This window comes from Mirounga leonina, unplaced genomic scaffold (assembly GCF_011800145.1).
Source record: "Mirounga leonina isolate KUSES-001 unplaced genomic scaffold, KU_Mleo_1.0 Mir_152, whole genome shotgun sequence".
NCBI lineage: Eukaryota > Metazoa > Chordata > Mammalia > Carnivora > Phocidae > Mirounga > Mirounga leonina.
This window is the reverse complement of record NW_023270380.1, coordinates 3,617,325-3,639,820: the sequence shown is the minus strand read 5'-3', so window position 1 is coordinate 3,639,820 and position 22,496 is coordinate 3,617,325. Positions and strand designations below refer to the sequence as shown.

Below are 22,496 nucleotides of genomic sequence, written 5' to 3'. Positions count from 1 at the left end.
TTTACCCATGTAGATCTCATGCACTTTTGAGGTCAGGTCAGTTCTGTCTCAGGAGAGTTGAAAGTAAATCAGGACTCCCTTTCCAGACCCCAGGGCAGAAGAAAGCCAGTTAACTCTCCAGGGTGGGCCTTCTCTGGCTGCTGGTCCACCCAAAAGATGATGACACTGCTCTGAAGCGGCGTGGGAGCCAGTATCTGAGTAAATTATGGTAGCGCTGAGACACACAGCGGGTGTGGTCACATTTCCTTTTGAGCAATCGCCCTGTGTGAGATTAATGTTAATGATCCCATTTAACAAAACAAATACATATACGTAAACCCACAGTTGGGGGAGGAGAAAAGATCTTACGGGCGCTATCCCAGATGTTCGAGGAGACGTACTACCCTCAGTAGTACCTAGCCAGCTAGATTGAAACCAAGGCTGGTAACATGGAGAGCTTCGAACGACGGAGTAAGGACTTTGGACTGTATTCTGCGTAAGTTGTTTTGAATGAGTAAGTGTGATCATATCCGTGTTTAGAAACGTAGTTGTACAAATACAAAGGATGGGTTCTACTAATAACAAACTGAATTCAGAGCAATCTATTGGGAGGCCGTCCCAGTGGTTCAGGTGAAGGAAAATGGTGGCCTGAACTTGGTCAGCGTCAGTGAGAGGAGAAAGAGGTGACAGAAGAGGCATTTGGGATAGCAGAATTTAGAATTTGGTGACTAGGGGCCAGAAGTTATGGGTAAGATTTTTTTTTTTTTTTTTGCTTCTGAAGGAGAAAAAAAATGAGGCATAGATTTTATTTTTTTTTTTAAGTTACTTTGGGTTTTTAGGATTATAGAGTTTGAGGTTCCTGCCAGACATGATGTGAATATGTTTAATTTTAGACAGCTTTATAATTTATAGTTAAATTACATTACATCAAAGCTCAGAAGAACATTGTGAAGCTCAAGGGAAATTCAGAATTGGAGGGATTGATGCTTTAGTGTGAAGACTGAGGGAGGTTTCATTGCAGTATATAAATAGAATATACTACTCTTGGCCTTAAGAATCTTACTAGCTACTTGCAGAAGAAACGTTTATCAAGTGACATGCTTAATGGATGGATGACATAGAGCAATAAAAACAACATATTCACAAGTGGAAAGCAATGAGGTAGAGTCCATATGTGCATCCAGTAAGTCTTTTGGGTAGGGTTAATAATGTGGAATATTAGCACTTGTGTGTCTCCTGCATACAGACAGGGAAACCCATGTCCTTCTTCTATAAGGACATTGCTTCTGTAATCTGTAAAGTTTCTACAGAGATAATGTATTCCTTGCCCAGATATTCTATATGATTGGTATTGCAATATATGAATAATATTTTCTAATTGTAAATAGTGCTAGATTTAACAAATAAAACTTGAAAATGAAAAATAAAAGTTTCAATGTCCATAGACCATACATGGAGAAATAGCACAGTGCCGTGGCTAAGAGCCCAAATTCTGTAGGCAAACAACCTGGCTCAAATCCTGGCTCTGTGACCATATATTAGTTTCTCAACAAATTGTGAATCATTTTCCTCATCCAAAAAAATGAGGTATTTATAGTATCTACCTTATAAAAATATAATATTAAAATTATGTAATATTAGTATTACAGTAATATAGTATACTATGTATACTATATTTATTCTATTTGACATAGTATACTATATTTATATAGCCTGGCAACTTGCTAAAATAAGTATCATTTTACTTATTTGCCATAGAGCAGACTTTTTAGTTGAGTTTTTTAAAGCACTAAGCTATGAGTTAGAATAAATAATTTATCTGACATGGGCTTATTGTTTTCCATCTGTAAAAGTTTATATGCTCTGTACTTTACCTTTATGTGGTAGCCAACTGTTTTTGTTGCAGGAAAAGGCAGGATGAGGCAAGAAACTATGGATTAATGCACATTAATACTTTAAGATATAAATCTGCTATGCAATGTTAAGGAGTTTGAAGTTTATTGTGGGGGTGGCCTGAATTAGGATGTTGGCAATGGTGTGGAGAGAAATAAACACACTCAAGAAATAGTTAGGAGAGATATTTAATGGGACTGGTTGATTGATTGTGAGGTCTGAGGGAACAGAAGGTGAAGCACAGCTTTCTACTTTAGGCAGTTAGTTTGATGGGTCAGATACAGAGGAGCAGGCTTTATTGTAATTGCTGTTGAACAAGGAAGTGAGAGAGGCCAGAAGAGAAAACTATGAGTTTCAGGGTCTGATATGTTGAATGTGATGTACTTGTTATACATCCAGGTAGAAGGTGGAAGTTAAATATATGAATCTGAAACCTTGAGAGATCGAGGCTGGAAATACAGGTTTACAGACATCAAGATGGAGGTGGTAACCTAATTTCTTCATAGAAGGCATAAATAAATATGGCACTGAGACTTTTTTTTTCTTTTTTATGTGAGTTATCTCGGGACTGTGCATACTGTAGGAATTTTGGTTTGATATCTAAGGAATTAGGATCAGGTATGATGCTGACATCCTTTTCTGGGGCAATAACTTTAGGGTGAAAAGAAAGTCAGAACCATTAAATAAGGTAAGGCATGATGAAACTAATAATTTTGAGAGGAAACAGCAACTGGGTTAGTGAAACTGATTGAGCTGTGGGGCTGGCTCTTTAAAGGCAGACAGTACATCATATCATAAGGGCTGTGGACCCAAAAGGATGGATCCAGCAGGTGGGATGGCTTAGCAGGAGTTGTAACAAAATGACAGTAGTGCAATTAAGTAAGAGCGCAGCATCATATTCTGGGTGGCTGGTCTACTTTGGAGCAGAAATGCAAATATATGGGAAAACACCAGCTCCTGCAGGAGCATGGGGGCCGGCAAAAAACCACTTAGATGTCATGGCTCCAACCTAGTTTACTCAGCTTCAGAAAATGGAAGGTAGCTAAGGTGCTACTGAGGGAAGTGAGGTGGACATTGAGTTTTATGGACCAAACAAGTCCCAGTTAGGAGGAGTCTGTAACTCAGGGACCATGAAAATGCTCAAGACTTACTCTAGAAGCACCAAATACTAATTCCAAGCTCCATTAGTAAAGGCATTTGGCTGCCTGTAGGCATTCGGCTGCCTGTAGACTTCCTGGCTTAGTCCAGATTAGCTCTAGGATCAGATGTAACCACCTGTAATTGACGTGGACTGAGAGGGCTGAAGATGCCTGTCAGGAGGAAGATCTAAAGCTGAGTAAAGAGAGGGCCTGCATGGAGCTAACTAGGGGGGAAATGGAATCCAATATCCTTTATTTAAGTATAACTTTACACAGTGCTTCCTTTCCTGCATTTCAGAGAATGCAATCTACAAAAAGCTTATAGCTAACATCAGGTTTATGATGAAAAAATAGAAGATTTTCCACTAAGATCAGGAACAAGGCAAGGGTGTCCCCTTTTACCACTGCTTTTCAACACTGAGCTGGAAGCCTTTGCAATAAGACAATAAGAAAAGGAAAGGAAAGGAAAGGAAATAAAAGGTATATTGATTGGCAAGGAAGAAATAAAATTGTCTTTGTTTGCAGATGACACGATCATCTATGCAGAAAATCCAAAAGAACTGACCAACTCTTGGAACTAAGAAGTGATAATAGCAACATCAAATTAATATACCCAAGTTATATACCCTACCATATATATATGAATTAATATATCAAATTAATATACCCAAGTCAATAGCTTCCCTGTATACCAGCAATGAACAAGTGGAAATTGAAATTAAAAACATAAATCCATTTACATTGGCACCTCCCCAAAATAGAATATTTAGGTAAAAATCTAACAAAATATGTGCAAGATCTAAAACCGTAAGTGCCCCACAGGGTTAATAAGGTCGAAACTAGTAGAAAATTTAAAGCTTGTTTTTCAGAGAACTATTTCTCCCTAGTCAGCTATTGTATCTTTTCAGACCCCACTAACAAATCCACTAGTTGTGTCTGCAGAAGCCTGGACTCAAAATCAATGATATGGTTCCAGCCTATGAACAAGCAAGACCGTGCATTCCTTACCTGAGCTAACAAGCCCCAGACCTCATCCAGTTTATACCAGCTCTCAGAGCATGCCCCTCCTTGTCCTAAGATAACTTCCTGACATCAGGGGCTGAATTTTGCCTTCTTCTGATAAGTCTCCACTCCAAAGTGAACGTGGGGTGTGTGTTACACATATGTTTGCTCAATAAGCATGCTCTATCTTTCCTCACGAAGAGTTTTAAGTTTTCCCATCCATTTCATCAATATGTATGTAGTGTCAACCCCTACGATTATAAAAAACTTGTTCTTTCCCCCTTCGGGGAGGTGAGTTTGAGACTTGCCCTCATTTGGCTGCCTCTCGGACAGACTCTTTCCTTGCTGCCAACCCAATGTCTCAGTGATTGTATTTGCTGTTCTGTTAAGATCTATACTGAGGAAAACTAGAAAACCCTGACAAGATCAAAGAAAAACTCAATAAATGGAGAAATAGTCCATGTCTGTGGACAGGAAGACTCAATATTGTCAAGATGTTATTCCCAACTTGATTATAGAGTCAGTGCAGAGCCAATCCAAATCCCAGCAAGTGACTTTTGTGGTTATCAACAAACTGGTTCAAAAGTTTAGATGGAGAGACAAAAGACCCAAAATAGCCAATGCAGTATTGATGAACAAAGCTGGAGAACTGACATTACCCATCTTCAAGTCTTACTATAAAGCTACAGTAAATTAAGACAGTGTGGTGTTGGTGAAAAATAGACAAATAGATCAATGGGACAGCATAAAAAGCCCAGAAATAGACCCATGTAACTATCATCAACTGATTTTTGACAAAGAAACAAAGGTAATAGAAAAAAAGCAAAAGCAGTCTGTTCAACAAATGGTGCTGGAACAGCTGGACATCCACATTGAAAAAAAATCACAACTTTCACAAAAATTAATTCAAAATGGATCACAGCCTTAAATGCAAAACGCAAAACTATAAAACTCCTCGAAGATAACATAGGAGAAAATCTAGATGATCTTGGGTTTAATAATCACTTTTTAGATACAACACCAAAGGCATGATCCATGAAAGGAAGAAATGATAAGCTAGATTTTATTAAAATTAAAAATGTTTTGCTCTGTAAAAGACACCATTAAGAGAATGAAAAGAAAAGCCAAACCCTGGGAGAAAATATTTTCAGAAGACATGTTCGATGAAGAACTGTTCATCAAAATATGTGAAGAATTCTTAAAGTGCAACAAAAAGAAAACAAGCAACCTAACTAAAAAATGGGCCAAAGACCTGAACAGACACCTCACCAAAGATGATATGTGAATGGAAAATAAGCATGTAAAATGATGCTCCAGAACCTATATCATCAGAAAAATGCAAATTAAAGCAACAGAGTGATACCACACACATCTATCAGAATGACCCAAATCCAGAAAATTGACAGCACCAAATGCTGATGAGGATGTAGAGCAACAGGACTCTCATTCATTGCTGGTGGGAATGCAAAATGGTACCACCATTTTGGAAGACAGTTTGTCAGTATCTTAAAAATGTAAACATACTCTTACTATATGATCCAGCAATCACTCTCCTTGGTATTTACCCAAAACAATCATGCTCCTTGGTATTTGCCCAAAAGAATTGAAAACTTACAGCTACACAAAAGCCTGCTCATAGTTGTTTATTGCAGATTTTTCATAATTGCCTAATGGCAGTCAAGCCACCAAGATGTCTTTCAGTAGGTGAGCGGAAAATTAACTGTGGTACATCCAAACAATAGAACATAATTCAGTGCCAAAAAAAAAAAAAAAAGAGCTATTAAGCCCTGAAAAGACATGGAGGAAACTTACTGGCATATTAGTAAGTGAAAGAAGCCAATCAGAAAAGCTTTATACTATCTGATTTCAACAATATGACATTCTGGAAAAAGCAAAACTATGGAGACAGTAAAAAAAAAAAAAAAAAAATCATTGGTTGCCAAGGAGGTTAGGGGAGAGAAAAGGTTGAATAGAGAGAGTACAGAGGAATTTTAGGGCAATGAAAGTACTCTGGATAATACCCTGATGATGGATACCTGTCATTATGCATTTGTCCAAACCCATAGAATGTGCATACTAGGAGTGAACCCCAATGTGAACTATGGACTTTGAGCGATGCTGATATGTCAATGTGGGTTCACCAGTTGTAAGAAATATACCACTCTAGTGAAGGATGTTGATAATGGAAGGACTAGTGTGTGTGGGGTCAGGAGGGATGTAAGAAATCTCTACACTTTCTTACCAATTTTGCTATGAATATAAAACTGCTCTAAAAAATAAAGCCTATTAAAAGAGAATATAAAAAAAAAAGTAAAAAATATCATAAAAACAAGGAGCTAAAACAAGAGATAATTCTAAAAGAAAAATGGGAAAAATAGGGACACCCAGGTGGCTTAGTCAGTTAAGCATCCGCCTTTGGCTCAGGTCATAATCCCAGGATTCTGGGATTGGGCCCCGCATCCACTGGGCTCCCTGCTCAGTGGGAGCCTGCTTCTCCCTCTGCCTCTGCCTGCCACTCCCCCTGCTTGTGCTCTCTCTCTCTCTCTCTGACAAATAAATAAATAAAATCTTTAAAAAAAAGAAAAGAAAAATGGGAAAAATACAGGAAATAAGAGCTGCAAACTTGACAGAAATGTAAACAGGTCAAGTTAAAGCCCTTTCTCCTTTACTGTATTTAAAAACCCCTTGCAAATGCTTGTCTGGCATAGCAAGTCTAGAAACCTCAGCTCTGAGAATTGCTTAAGACACAGACTAGGGGGGTGGGGGCGCCTGGGTGGCTCAGTCGGTTAAGCGTCTGACTCTTGATTTTGGCTCAGGTCATGATCTCAGGGTCCTGAGATCGAGCCCTGTGTTGGCCTTGGCGCTGAGCGCAGAGTCAGTTTGTCCCTCTCCCTCTGCTCCTCTGCCTGCTCATTCTCTCTCTCTCAGATAAATAAATAAAATCTTTAAAAAAGAGAGAGAGAGACAGACTAGGATTTTTGATGCCCCTCTCTGGCCCTTGGTTGTCCCCATTGGCTTCCAAAGGCTTGTGTTTCAGGGTTCTACATACATAATGTATTCCTGAGGCAAGAAGATCTCAAGTAGAAGGTTACAGTGAACTTCACAAAACTTAAACTGTTAAAAAAAAAAAATGGAACTTTAAGAACACTCACCTTGATTAGTGGTAAAAATGACTTGGTTTTAATCCTCAGAATGTGTGCAGGGTTTGAATGTGGATCTTTTTCTTTGTTTCTGATCTTTTTATTCCCTTCCCTTTCTATGTTTCTGGATGGGGGGAATCATAGCTTTTTCCATTTTGCTGTCATTAAATCCGGGACAGAGCTATGATCAAAACCATGATTAAAACTTCCCATGTCATAGACATGAAATAGCTGTTTGTAAATAATGCAAATAATCTAAAGAAATTCTGTAAATTTGTCCCAAGGCTCTGCACTGCATTTTCAATTTTTATTTTAAACTTGCCAGAACTTGATACTGGAAATCCCTTCACTTAAGAAGGACAAAGAGAAAGACTGGGGGGGGGGGGGGGGCAAGGCAGGGCATGGGGGTTGGAGAGTAAGTAAGCAAAGGCACTACAAGTTATTAAAAGGGAAGAATGGCCTAAAAGCCCACTCGGATAAGTCTCTTCCAGAAAGGAATCAAGGGAAATCATCCAGCATCTTAAGGCTTTGAAAACATGGATTCATTAACAAGCTCAGTGTTACATAAGATTGAGAATAGGTTTAGTGAGAGTTCTGTGACGGTCTTTGGCAGTTAGAAACATGGCCTAGAGGAATCGACATAGGTTTTGAAGGCTAGGGATCCTGATTCCAATATCAGCTTTTCCATTTCATAACGGTAACTCTGGAACAAGTTCCCCAACTCTGGGAAGTTTGCTCCCAGAATTTCTCATAGATTCTCAAACTAGCATGCACGTTCAAATCCAAATCCAAATTCAAATCCAATTCCGATGCACATGTATCTGCAGATGTATCTGAAGGATCCAGTTCAATTCATGAATCCTTTCTTTCTCTCTCCTGCATATAAACACTGTTAGGTCTTTTGGCCTCAACCACCTTGTCAGGATGAATGTAAATAGCTGTTTCATTTAATGGAATTAGGTTTTAAATTGGATTTCTTTTAAATGACTACCCATATAATTTAGATTCTTCCAAAAAAAAAAAAATAGCCAGCTGTTGTTTTTATAATTAGTAAGATACCTATCTTTTGAAATCTGGGAAATAAACCAAATCTTGGTAACTTCATCAAGCAGACCAGTCCTTCAGGAGGCTCTCACCATAGCCGGAGCTAAGTATACATTAAAGTAACTCCCTAGGTAATTCCGGTTCTGTAGGGCCTCTTATCTGTGCTTACCACTGGATTAGGTCCTTTATAAATTCTCTTTCTGTGATCCTCAGAGCAACCCCGTGAAATTATCGATATGCTTATAATGAAACCAACTTGGAGAAGTTAAAAAATGCACACGAATATGAATTTGCACAGCCACTCAGTGACGAAGCTGGCGTTTAAAATTAAAATTCAGTTCAGCCTAGTTAAAAAAAAAATACCCAACTTATGTTTATCCCAATAAATTCCCTTATCTTTCTCTCGTCTATGCCAAGGACAGTATTAATATGTAGGCAATGGACACTATCCAATTTAAAAATGGATGTGGGGTACAGAGGAACCATGAAATAATAGCACAAGGAAGCTAAGAGGCAAATGCAGAATGTCTTATGTTCCATGAGAAAACTGACCCAGTTTGAATAAGTCAAGGACATAGAGAAAGGGGCGGGGGATATGGAGCTGTTCTAATTAAGAGTCTTAAGAGGGGCGCCTGGCTCAGTCGTTAAGTGTCTGCCTTCAGCTCAGGTCATGATCCCTGGGTCCTGGGATTGAGCCCCACATTGGGGTCCCTGCTTGGCGGAAAGCCTGCTTCTCCTTCTCCCACTCCCCCTGCTTGTGTCCCTCTCTCGCTGTGTCTCTCTCTGTCAAATAAATAAAATCTTAAAAAAAAAAAAAAAAAGAGTCTTAAGAGACTTAACCACCAAATGTCAAGTGTATGCCTTCTTTGGATTCTTAAACAAACCATCTGAAACAAAGGCCTGTTGGAGACTAGATACAATGTGATTATAAACTGGCACTAGTTGATACAAAAGAATTATTGTTAACGTTAAATGTGTTAATCCCATAAGATTATTTAAGGAAATGTTTGTGCCTATAAGAGATTCCAAATGAGGGTCTAGTGTTGCTGTTTGAACAGGGTAGACCGCTGGGCCCTGAGGCCTCTGCTCAGCCTGTCCCTGGGATGTCACTTTAGGCTCCTGGTCTTGATGCAAGAAAGAATTCAAGGACGAACCAGACACTGGGCTGAGCGGTGCAAGTAGGAAAGTTTATTAAAGTGAGAGTACAGTCTCGAGATAGGAGAGCAGGTGAGCTCCAGGTGAGAGCTGCATGCCCCAGGGTTTGGGTCTCTATCTCTTATTGATAGTGGTTAACTAGGGAGTGGAATAGTTCTTACTTGGGGAGGCGACTTCTTTGGGAGCAGGGTTTCATGTCTTTTCTCGCTTACTTGGTCAGGATCTCTGGCCTTCTTTGTCTTGGCCCTATTTGGTTTGATCCGGCTTCTTGGGGCTTTGTCTTTGGGCGGCTGCCAGGACAGGTCTCTAACTTTCCAGACAGCTGGCTGTGATACCCCCTTTGATGGCCTCCAGCCATCCAGCTATAGCCTCACTAACTGCCCACTCTAACAGTATTAGAATGCTTTATAATGCCTCCCAATTAAAAAAAATTTTTTTTGGAGTAGGTAAAGCAAATGTGGTGAAATCTTGGTAATTACTGAATCTGTGTGATAAGTATAGGCAAGTTCATTATGTTATTTTCTGTTCTTTTGTATGTTTGGACCTTTTCACAATAAAAAAAATATTAGAGTGTTTCATTTCACAAGTTTCTTAAAAGATCAGCTGCCAAAGACAATGAACTTCTAACAGTCTATTCCTGGAATATCAGTACTGTAGAAACTAACCACGATGTATACTAATGTTTCTGGGGGAAACTTCCTTTCCTTGCTAGAGTTGTGAGCTTCTGGACTACCCAGAATTAAGTTTTGATGGCTGTCCTAGCTAGCCACTTAAAATAAAGGGTATTTTAAGTAGGTTATATATAAATAGCAGGCCTTCTATTTATAAAGCTTAAAGGCCAAGCATATTTGGAATTCCTTCTGACCTTGCCTGTTTCTCAATGTCAGCTGCTTAAAGAGGTGGAGAGGTGAGCCTCAGCTACAAGAATCTCCCTCCGCCCCTCTCCTTTTGTATGTATATATTATCTTTTGCTTTACTTTCCTAAGTTCCCATCAGTTATTCTAGGGTAACAGGCACAATTTACATCTAAACATTTATGTTTCCCTCAATATGCGTGTGTTTATCATGTCTCAAACTGGAATTTCAAAAGGGAAATTCAGCTCCTGTAGGGACCATCTATATCCTCATGTCAAGTGCACAGTGACATTTCCAAATTTTAAGTAACAATGATTAGCATGAAATAATTCACTCCTTAGCAATACAGGAACCTCTGAGACCAGATCCCAGGCTCCTTTTCCCCACCTTTCTTTTCTGCCATCCAAACCGTTCTCTCATACACATAGTTTCCTATTCTCAGTGCCAGATTTATGGGGTGATTTTCCTCTGCCTGGGATAATCTTCCTCTACTTCTCCACACGCCTCAAACCTGATCTCTCTTTAAAGCTTAACTCAAACACCGTGCCCTTTTTGAAATTCTTTCTGGGAGCCCTGGCCAGAAGGGATCTTTCTTCACCCACATCACTGAATCTCTCTCTCTTGCAGATTTCTGTCTTGTATTATTATTCTTACACACATAAGTCATTGCCCCTGGTTCTCTATAAGCTCCTTGACAATGTTATTTCTCACAGGTAACGTGGTACCTTGTTTCTAAATACAGGTTTTGTGTATATTTGATGTATTAATAAATGAAGAATGTAATCTTTTATATGATGATTGAGTAGAGCACAAAGTTTGGAAAACAGCCTGAGCTAAAAATTTGCAAAGCAAATATTTAAAAGAAAACTCTGATTCCTCCCAAAAATTCTAGTGTTCTTCTCTGTGTGGAATAGTGTTTTATGGAAACCAAGGAGAACCTCATTGAATGTGCTAGCCTTTTCAAAGAGACCCTACTGGGTTCAATTTGCCTTGGGTTTTGAAGTTACAGTTGACTAACTCCAAGGCCTTAGGTAGTTAGATTAAAGAAAACAGGATTAAGTGCTCCTTTCTGCACGCCAATTTGATGACATTCAGGGCTTCTCTGCAGCCTGCCGGGTGTGAACACTCTCTGAACACTGCTAAGGGCCCAGTAGATGGCGGGAGGGCCGGGAACCCTGCTGAAGCCCTGCTGGGCTTGTAGATGATACCGTGTAAGCCTGAGCTATGCTTTCTTTTAAACGATTACTCTTAATGTATGCAACCTCTGAAGGCAACTGTAATCCGGCCCAGCTAAAAATAGACTCCAGGTTCATTTAGCGTGGATTCTCTTAAATCATTCCCTCTGCCCCTTGAAATGTCACTCTGCTCTTCTGTTTCTCAACTTCCCACCTGCAAAGCCTGGCACACTGGGGCAGTACTACTTGCCATAAATAGAATCCAATATATAAGGGTGGTTACTCAACTCACATTTCCCTGGGCCCCACATTAAAGGGGCTTGGGCATTCCTCACACACATTAGGACCGTTGCTGTCAAGGAAGGAGAAAATAACCAGTGTTGACCAGGGTGTGGAGAAATTGGAATCTAATGCCCTGTGGGTGGAAATATAAAATGGTACAGTGGCTATGGAAAAGTGAATGGCAGTGGTACAGACTGAATTGTGTCCCCCTAAAATTCACATGTGGAGGCCTTATCCCCCTATGTGATTGCGTAGAGATGCGGCCTTTAAGGAGGTAATTAAGGAGTGTTAAGTGAGGTTGTTAGAGTAGAGCCCAAATCCATTCAGACTGGTGCCCTTCTAAGAAGAAAATTAGACACAAGGAGTGCGCGTGCACGAGAAAAGGACCCTGTGAGAAGGCAGCTGTCTGCGAGCCAAAGAAAGAACTCTTACCAGAAACCTGACCTACCTGCCTGGACTTCCAGCCTCCCGAACTGGGAGGAAATAAATTTCTGTCATTTAAGCTTACCAGACTGTGGTATATTGTCATGACAGCCTGAGCTGACGAATAGAAGTGATACTTCAAAAAATGAAAAATAGAACTACCATATGATTTTGCAATCCCAGTACTGGGCATATATCCAAAAGAATTGAAAGCTGGATCTGGAAAAGATATTTGCACACCAGTGTTCATAGAAACACTAATCACAATAGCCAAGAGAGAGAAACAACCCAAGTGTCTGTCAACAGATGATGGGATAAACAGAATGTGGCATAGCTAATGGAGTATTACTCAGTCTTAAAAAGGAATGGAATTGCAGCTTGTCTACAACAATGGATGGACCTTGAAGACCTTAGGATAGCTGAAATAAGACAGTCACAAAAGAACAAATACTGTATGAGTCCACTTACGTATGAGGTATCTAAAGTAGCCAAATTCACAGGGAAAAAAAACCCCAGTATGGTGGCTATCCAGGGCAAGGGGAGGGGAAAAAGAGAATTGTTGTTTAAAGCATGAAGAGTTTCCATTTTGAAAGATAAAAAAGTTCTGGAGATTTGTTTCACAACTATGTGAAAATACTTAACATCACTGAACTGCATACTACAAAAATGGTTGATGGTAAAGTGTTTTTCAATAAAATAATTTTTAAAAATTAACTAAAAGAATCTTAAAGGGGGTGGGGCATGGTCAGAGGAAGGGAAGATGAATAATGGAAGACTCGGGAAATGTGGGCTATGGTGAAGCTTCTGCACCCCAGAGCAAATCTCATTAGTTATCTGAGCAAGAGGTTTTTCAGACACATCCAGTGAGCTTCTCTCATCAGCATCCCAACTGGAAATATGGTTGTAATTAATAGGCTGGTGATTCCTTGGTACTCGTTCCAGGAAAAATGTCACAACACAAGTCACATGAGCTCCCTCTCCCATCCTCTGTATCCTCATAGCATTCGGAGTCCTATTATAAGCCATATACAAGATCATACTACCTGCACCGCACCTTCGTGTTGTCTCCATTTTTCACATACGCCTCTTTCCCCACTCATAGTTCACTTGGTCTACCAAGCCCATCAGATTTTTAAGTTAACTAACAACTAATTGTTGGGTGTTTATGAATGATGACTGTGCCATCTCTCACATATACTCATTTTTTTTTAATTTTTTTAAAGATTTTATTTATTTATTTGTCAGAGAGAGAGCACAAGCAGGGGGAGCGGCAGGCAGAGGGAGAAGCAGGCTTCCCGCCGAGCAGGGAGCCCGATGCGGGGCTCCATCCCAGGACCCTGGGATCATGACCTGAGCTGAAAGCAGACGCTTAGCCGACTGAGCCACCCAGGCGCCCTCTCACATATACTCATTTTTAAAAATGCCTTCCATCTTGATTTCGGCTCAGGTCACAATCTCAGGGTCTTGAGATCAAGTCCTGTGTTGGGCTCCACGCTGTGTGTGGAGCCTGCTTAAGATTCTCTCTCTCAGGGCGCCTGGGTGGCTCAGTTGGTTAAGCGACTGCCTTCGGCTCAGGTCATGATCCTGGAGTCCCTGGATCGAGTCCCTGGATCGAGTCCCGCATTGGGCTCCCTGCTCGGTGGGGAGCCTGCTTCTCCCTCTGACCCTCCCCCCTTTCATGTGCTCTCTGTCTCTCTCATTCTCTCTGTCTCAAATAAATAAATAAAATCTTTAAAAAAAAAAAAAAAGATTCTCTCTCTCTCTCTCCCTCTGCCCACCCCTCACCTCCCCCACCCCCACCCATACTCTTTCTCTCTAAAAAAATAAAAATAAAAATAAATTTTAAAAATGTCTCCCCAAAGGAGGAAATAATGCTGTATCTCATTTACTAGAACATGTCAGAAGAATTTTTTCCCGTCCTCACCCTTGAAACTATGTTATTAGTGAGTATTTATTTTTTCCCTCAAAACCTAGATGCTCTTGCTTTGGAAGGGGAGCAGCATATACCATCCCTAAATTTTCTACATTGGCATATTGATTACTTTGAATAAAATCACTTGAGTGGTGCCTGGGTAACACAGTTGGTTAAGCATCCGACTCTTGGTTTCTGCTCAGGTCAAGATCTCAGGGTTGTGGGATCAAGCCCTGTGTGGCAACTGGTTCCATGCTCAGCGTGGAACCTGCTTAAGATTCTCTCTCTCCCTCTTCCTCTGCCCCTCTCCCTGCTTATGCTCATGCCCTCTGTCTCTCTAAAATGAATACATAAATAAAATCTTTAAAATTACTTGAGAAACACCTGATGAAAGGACACTCTGACCTTCTTGGTCCCTCTGAAAGCAGGAAATAAATCTCCCATGCTAAAGATACCCTTCCTGTACCAGGAGGAAGAGAAACGTCCTTATCACCAGAGATAGGGAATTTAAGGCCAAGAAGGCTATATAAACAGACGGTGTTACTTCTTAACTAATTTGCTACCCCAAAACCAAACTTCATTATCTTGTCAACTCTTCACAAATTTAGTGTTTCTTAGTTTAAAAGATATAAAAGATGCCTGCTGGGCGCCTGGGTGGCTCAGTTGGTTAAGCGACTGCCTTCGGCTCAGGTCATGATCCTGGAGTCCCGGGATTGAGTCCTGCATCGGGCTCCCTGCTCGGCAGGGAGTCTGCTTCTCCCTCTGACCCTCCCCCTCTCATGCTCTCTCTCTCTATCTCATTCTCTCTCAAATAAATAAATAAAATCTTTATAAAAAAAAAGATGCCTGCTTTGGTCACTTCTTGGAGCCTCACATCTTTGGGGTTCCCTACATAGAAATTTAAATTTGTTTTTCTCCTGTTAACCTGCCTTATATCAATTTAATTGTTAGGCCAGCCAAAGAACATAGAAGAGAAGAAGAGAGTTTTCTTCCCTATACTTTGATTTCTAATTGCACGATTTTTCCTACAGAAAGCTTTGTGATTTCTTCAGTTTTGTGGGGGGTTTTTTCTGATAATATATATGCCATTATGGAAATATTTGCTATAGATTTCTATTATAATTTAGTTTTCTCATGATTTTAGATTTAATGTCATAACTGAATCCTAAAGCTTGATTACCTAAAAATCACTAACTTAATGAATGTATACTCAGAGCAGATGGAGAAAGATATAATTTGGGACCTTTATCTTCCTAAATTTATCAACTCACCTTTATCAATAAATGCAACGTGTATTGAACAAAAACCACAAAATCTGGGTTTTTATGGATGGTTGCTTAATTGAATAAAAACCATGAAGCTGGGTCCTTTTACACTGTTCCTTCTCTAAATATATTTTCATAGACTGAACTGTCCTAAAAACTTTACCCCAGTGGCTTTCTTAGGTTTTCATATGTAAATGGCAATCAGTGCAAAAATCATTTAACCTGGCCCTCACAGCAAATGAAAACACCAATTATTGAGTGTAGTGAAAAGATACCCTGGCAAAATCGAAATATGTAAAGTGGACACATTTGTAAAACTTGGGGGTTGGAAACACGAAGAACTTCACATTTTAGAATTGAAGTGTTCTCCTTTTTTTTAGGTTCTCAGTTGTGTTCCTATCACCTTCTGTCGATCAGAATCTATGGGTTCTGTGTAATCTGGTCTGTGTAACTACTTGGAGTGACCCCTTCCTAATGTGGAACAAGGTGAGGCTCCACCATTTCATCGGCGAGTTAGCATTGGTGACGATAATTCTTTTGTTCTTTCTTCTTTGTACACATGCAGGTTGGATCCTGAGTAATAGAGCACCTGGATCAAAGGGCACTTATGTGTTTAGTTCTGATGCATACTCCAAAATTCTTATCCAAAAGGATCCTATCCGTTTTCGCTATCAGTTGTGGATAAAAAATCGTATCTCATTTCTTTTTCATTTGTGTTTTTCTGACATTAGTGAAATTCACATCTTGTGGTATAAAATTATTATCTCTCTTTGTATCCTTTGACCATCTTTCTATAAATTGTGTTCTTTTTTCTATTAATTTATGGGAGTTTTTATAAATATATATGTTTTGATCTGTATATATATGTATATATGTGTGTGTGTTCATCATATTTCTAGTTTGTGGATTCTATTTTAACTTTCTTTATAGTAAACATTTATGGACAGCTGTTCTTGATAATAATATAGTCACATTTATCATTTTTGTATATTTTTATTAGTGATTTTTGTGTCTTGTACAATAAATCTCTCCTCTGAAGTTATAGACATCTTGTTTTATATTTTATTTTAAAATGTTTTAAGTTTTGCTTTTTACACATTTCTAATATGTCTAAAAGTGGTTTTTCTGTTTGATGTTAGATAGGGATCCAATTTTATTATTTCCTCATAAACAGTTGTTCTAGTGCTTTTTATTTAAAAGTCCACCCTTCCCCCAGTAACCTGCACTGCTGTCTCCGTCATATATCATTTTAATGCACAAAAAGTTCTGTTTCTTAATTTTTTACGGTTTCATTATTTTGTCTATCCTTGTGTCTTAATTATTACAACTTCCTAAAAAACTTGTTATCATGTAGTAAAAATCCCTGTTTCATTTTCCTTATTAGAAATGCCTTCTCTAATCTTGGGCTTTTCCTCTTGGATACATAGTTTTTAGAGTTGGTTTAAGTCCCTGAAAAAGCACTATTGAGATTTTTATTGGAATATCTGCATCAATTTTGGGAAGAAGTGATGACATCTCAATATATCATCTGTCCATTTGTTTAGGTTTTCTTTAATGTCTCAATAATTCTCCACAAACATCTTACACAGATTTTTAGATTTATTTCTAAGTACCCTATTTATTTGTTTCTATTATAAATGATATCTTTTAATAAGATATGTTTTTAACTGTTGCTTCTGTGGAGAAGTACAATTGATTTTATATCCAGCCACCTTGCTAAACTCTCTTATTAATTCTTTTTTTCTCTCACTCTTATGAATTCTATCTAATATTTATTTTTACTTGTTATGTATAAAATCAATGAAAATGATACTTTTTTTCTTCCTTTCCAAGCCTTACACTTTTTACTCTTTCTTATCGTAATACACTCATTAGGATCTCCAGTAAAATGTTGAATAAATGGGTAATTGTAGGTATATAATTACACTTCTTAAGAGATCATAGTCTTTTTAAGAAGCTGAAGATAATTCCATCCAGTTTCTCCACTGTAAAAAGAACAGTATTACAATCCCACGAATGCATGTGGGATTCCCCCTTCTATCCCCTCTCGGTTCTCTTTACCTGGAATATTATTTTCAAAGGCTATAAGTTACAGAATCCTTTAGGGGACAAAGTAGACTTGTCCTGCCTGGGGCTTGAGGTACATGCAACAGATTTCCTGAAATCACAAGAGAGCCAAACAGATATTAATTTTTTTTTAACTTCCCTATAGAATTTTTTTTTTAAGTAAAAATGAAAGTAAGTGTTTTACCATAGAAAGCTAGGACAGATAATCCTCCAGAGATGGAAAATTGTTTGGCAGAGTAATACTTAAGAGTTGAAGGTTGTAATTTCTACTTGTGGGTCTGTCCCAGGTTTTCCTGGAGGCCATCCTGATCCTTGAGTCCTTAGCTTTTTGGAGTATACATTGGACATAAAGCACAAGATCATCTTGCTTCTCAAAGATGGTGTGAAAACCAATGACCTAAAATTCAGAAAGGATTTAAATTCCCTGAGAAGGTGAGTATGGTAAAAAGATTAGTGATCATTAGTGATTATAATTATAACATATTGTTATATAATTCTGTGAACACAATGCCATAGTCTCATGGGTGCTTACTAAATGTTAACTGAATGAATTAATGAACAAATAAAGATTCACAGTTAAAAATAATCTTAAAAAATTACCTTATTGTTTTTGAGATACAAAACTATTACATTTTTATTATTTTTAAAATGGATGTTCTTTCACACACGTATTTAGCAAAATTTAACAATATAAAATACTACATTTGTGATTATGTTGTACTTCTTTGGGCCTTACCATTGACTGAGCTAATAATAACCATTCTCCCATTTTTAAAAGTCTAACTTATGGTTTCTAAGTAATATGCACACTTCAGGTACCCTAGCCTTTATCTATCAAACCTAGGTTCCTCTCAATATCCTAAGAAAATAACACTGGGTTTTGTAATTAGATGTCCTTGGCCACACATGGGCAACAGAGAGAGGTCTAGCACCAGGAAGAGGAGAAATGCTTGATATTGGAGAAGCCATGACAAGATTAGCTAGCAAGTATTCCCCAAACATATTATATTTGGAAACTGTTATTTATCATGTGGGAAAATGTAATGCGTCCCCACACAATAACAGTTATTCTCTTTTTTTACTTGAGAGGCCATATCCTGTAACACAGTGAATATCAAAATGTGGTCCCTAGAGCAGTAGCATTAACATCACCTGGAAATTCACTGGAAATGCAAGTATTCAAGCCCCACCTCAAATCTGGCCTCCACCTTGGAGTGGAGGCCAGAATCTGAGTTTTAATAAGTCCTCCAAGTGATTCTGGTGCACGCCAAAGATTGAGAACCACTTGGTATAGTGATTCATATCATGGGCTCTGAAGTAAGATTGCCTAAATTTAAGCTCTAGGTCTACCAACTCACCAACTGGGTGACTTTCTATGCCTCGGTTTCCTCACCTAAACAATTGGAATAATAATAGTATCAACAACAGGGCTGTGATGAATTAATTCAGATGAAGTGCCTAAAACAGTGCCTGCCACATAATAAGCATTCAACAAATGTAATACGGTATATGAATTTTTCAGGATAAAAATAATGCTTGTAGTCTACTGATTTGCTTTTGGGAATCTTTCTTTTCCTGGGATCTGCATTTGAGAATCCTCAAGCTGACTATGACAGAGTACATCTAGTTACAAAGGAAGGAGCAGGACTGTCCAGAGAGTGGGACATGATTAGCACACAGTGGGCCAGCCGGTAAAGCACAGTCAACCAGGAGCAGTTGGGGTCACAGTTGGGGTCTCCAGGAGCAGATGCTGGGGTGGAGTTAGGGGTACAAGATGCTTCTTCTAGATCAAACCTGTGAGAGGAAAGAAGAGTGTGTTCATCAGTTCCAGTTGCTATAATAAAGTACTGTAGACTGGGTGGCTTATAGACAACAGACATTTATTTAGTTCTGCAAGCTGGGAGTTCAAAACCAAGGCAGATTCCTTGTCTGGTAAGAGCCGTCTTCCTGGTTCCCAGATGGTGTCTTCTCACTGTGTGGTGAGGTGAGGGAGCTCTCCGGAGTCTCTTTTGAGAGCACTAATCCCATTCATGAGGGCTTCACCTTCATAACCTAGTCACCTCCCAAAGACCCACCTCCAAATACCACCACACTGAGGATTAGGTTTCAACATACGAATTTTGAGAGGACACAGACACTCAGTCCATAACAAGGAGGAAGCAGGAGTGGGCAGAGGAAGACCGTGAACTTGGATACAGACCCAGTGAGTCTTTGGCTGATTTGGCAGGGGGCTCTGAAGTATGGAGTGCCCACCAACGTGTCCCTGGCTGGCCAAAATGGCCACTAGGTGCAGGCTGTTCCAAGACGACCATGGGCCTCGGGCCAGACAGCCTCTGTAATAGGGCAGGTCCTGCAGAAGCTGGCTGCTGGGTAGCAAACCCATCCTTGGAGAAAGATGTGGGCAGTCCACTCCCTGCCTACACAGTCAATATCAGGAGATTCAAAGTAAAGGGAAGGACATAACTGAGAATCAGATATGCAATTAACCGAGGTGCTTCTCTCTGCATTTTAGCAACGAGACCATACAGAGACCATTATATTTAGTTCCAGGTGCTATACTTTAGGAAGTTGGCATTCAAAAGTCATGACTTCTGCCCTATTTTCCAACCAGGTGCTCTTGAGGCACATCATATATCCTATTGCTGAAGTGGATTTTGATGGCGGTGGTTCTCAACAATGGAGAATGTGCCATCATGAAGGCGATTTCAGAATGGTGGGGGCACCTGTGTGTTTGACATAGCCCCTCAGATAATTCCCATATGCCTCCCAAAGACGACCACTCTCCATTTGGGAATTCCTGCCCTAAAGGAACTCGAAACTATTATCAGACAAAGCAAGATTGAAGGAATTCCAATGTTTGGCCTGAAAAAGAAAAGAGAGTGGATCTCAGACGAAGTGGATATGCTAGCAAGTCTTCTCAGAATTAAGTCATGTATGGATCTCTCATAAAGGAAGAGATTCCTAGTATTGCTTGAAATTATTTTTATTCCAATAAAAAAACAAATAACATTAATTTAATGTGGTGGTTGCAAGAGTTTTAATGGGACTACATCACCACTAGCACTATGAATAGAGTACTGATGCTATGAAGCCTTTGTTTTTGAAGTTGGCATGTCAGCATGTGCCATGAGATCACCATTTTGCCATCACTTCTTTCTATTCAAACTACTGCAAAACCTTTAATTATATATCATGCTGCAATGCCATCTGGCATTCGTTTAGCTCAAAAGCATCACTTCTGAATTAAGTCTACTCTGTTCTCTTCTCCTTTATCTATGTATAGAACATCAATTGATTTTTTTTACTTCCAAATACCCTCCCCCTCCTTTTTTTTTTTAGATAACTGTCCTTCCCCAGCTCCTGCATGGTGATGAGCAGCAAAGAATAGTAACTCACCCTCCAAAGGAGTGCCCATGTGATCTAGACTTGGTAATCATGGTACTCATTCTCTCAAGCCCTATGGATGAACAAGTGATCCAAGCAGGGTCAGTCAGAGCCCTACCCCACTATTTTATGCATGGATGCTGAAAGAACGAAGCTCTTTCTTTCTTCCGAGCTTGCTGTGGTAACCCTAAATGCTCTTATGTGGGCCATACCCCACCCTCAACCTGCCCCCACCTCTGATGGAGAAAGCCTGTTCTCTGTGGCTCCCACACAGCAAAGCAACAGAACTGAATGGCAAAAAAATCTCTGTGGCATGGATTAAGTCTCTGAAGTGAGCTCCACCCTTGGCCAATAGGGGAGCCAGTAAATTACCATTTAGCCTGAGCAAGTGAGAACAGACAAATCCAAGTAGCCTTGAAGGTTTGTTTTTTATGCCTTTCAGGTAACTTAGCAGAGATCTGGCTTTGGAAGTCCAAGGAGGCTTAACAGGAGAACGAGCAGACACGGGCCCCTGGGCTCTAATAATACCAACTTATCGAGCAGGAAGCTTCCATTGTTATGTAGCCACATAGATGGCCCCTACCTCTCCCCACTATGCAGAGCAGTACAGGAATGCGGTCCCTCCCTAGTGGGACACCTCATGCTTCGAGAAGTCCAGCACTGACTGACCCAGACACATCTCTTGGTGGGATGATAGCTTGGGGAATTGTATGTGTTCTGTGACTTCTGGCCTGAAGGTTTTTCCACAATTAACCATACAGACCCGGAACTTGTGGTGTAGGTGTCCATGGTGTTCATGTCTCTTTTGCAAGGCAGCGAGCTTGGAACAAGTTTTTCTCATGGGCAATGGAGTCATGACTAATTCAGCCCACAATAATCAAAGCAGCCCTACTTAGCACTCCTGCAATCATAAACTCGAATGCAAATCCAAGCACTGAAATTGCTTGACTTCAGTTTGAGATGACCGTTGAGATCATCCAGAATGGCACACAAATATAGCTCACAAATATAGCACACAAATATAGCTCAGATTGTCATCCTATGAAAACGTGTGCATATGCCCACGTACATGCATATACACACAAACCACACACACAAACTCCTTAATGAGAGCTCAGAACCCAAAGACTATAACTATAAGCCTGGTATGAGAAACCTTGTGGTGATTGAAACAGATCATTCTGTACCTGGGGTTCTAATGAAGATACTGAGTCATACTGACCCAAATGTCAAGATAATGATTGTCCATGAACCGTAGCTTTTTTGTTTTTCTTAGCTCTTTCTAAAGTATAAAAGCTCCAGTTTTAGAATGTTTAGTTTAGGAGAATCCTGGTCACATTGAGCTAGATGTATTTCAGAAATTGAGTTTATGGGATTGTAAAGTTACTTACAACTGGAGGCAGATCCGGATTAGGAAAACACATCCTCTTTTATTTTTCCCCCCCAAAAACAAGAAGACAAAGTTGTGTTTCTAAAAAAAGTCTTTGTGTTATGATTTTCAGATCTTTAGCATTGTTTCAGTGCCTTCGGCTTGGGGCAAGGAATGCTTTCTAAGAATATACCACAGATTTAAAGGGTTATGCAAGACTGGCAGGAAGTTAATAATTTGGAGCTTTCCCTCTGATGTGACCTTAAAGTCAATTTGGGGGATTCTAAGTTAGCAAAAGTGTGCCTTTAATCCTAGCCTTACATCTAAAGTTCAGTTATTTGTGGTAGTGAGATATTTCAGAGTATAGAATTTACAGGAGTGGAAACCATTAACTCATTCGACCTTGGCCCCG

The 22,496-nt window shown here is 39.6% G+C and overlaps 1 long non-coding RNA gene across 4 annotated transcripts; it reads left to right on the top strand.

Annotated features, from left to right (window-relative positions):
• The first annotated feature begins 274 nt into the window (after window positions 1-274).
• Window positions 275-22,182, top strand: LOC118012909. Of its 4 annotated transcripts, none has more exons than XR_004679855.1 (5): window positions 275-493; window positions 15,645-15,750; window positions 17,619-17,763; window positions 20,671-20,816; window positions 21,158-22,182. It is a non-coding gene; the product is annotated as an uncharacterized LOC118012909 (long non-coding RNA). The 4 variants fall into 4 exon arrangements; XR_004679856.1 differs by having other exon boundaries at window positions 295-493; window positions 20,671-20,760; XR_004679858.1 differs by lacking the exon at window positions 20,671-20,816 and having other exon boundaries at window positions 296-493.
• The last annotated feature ends 314 nt before the right edge of the window (window positions 22,183-22,496 follow it).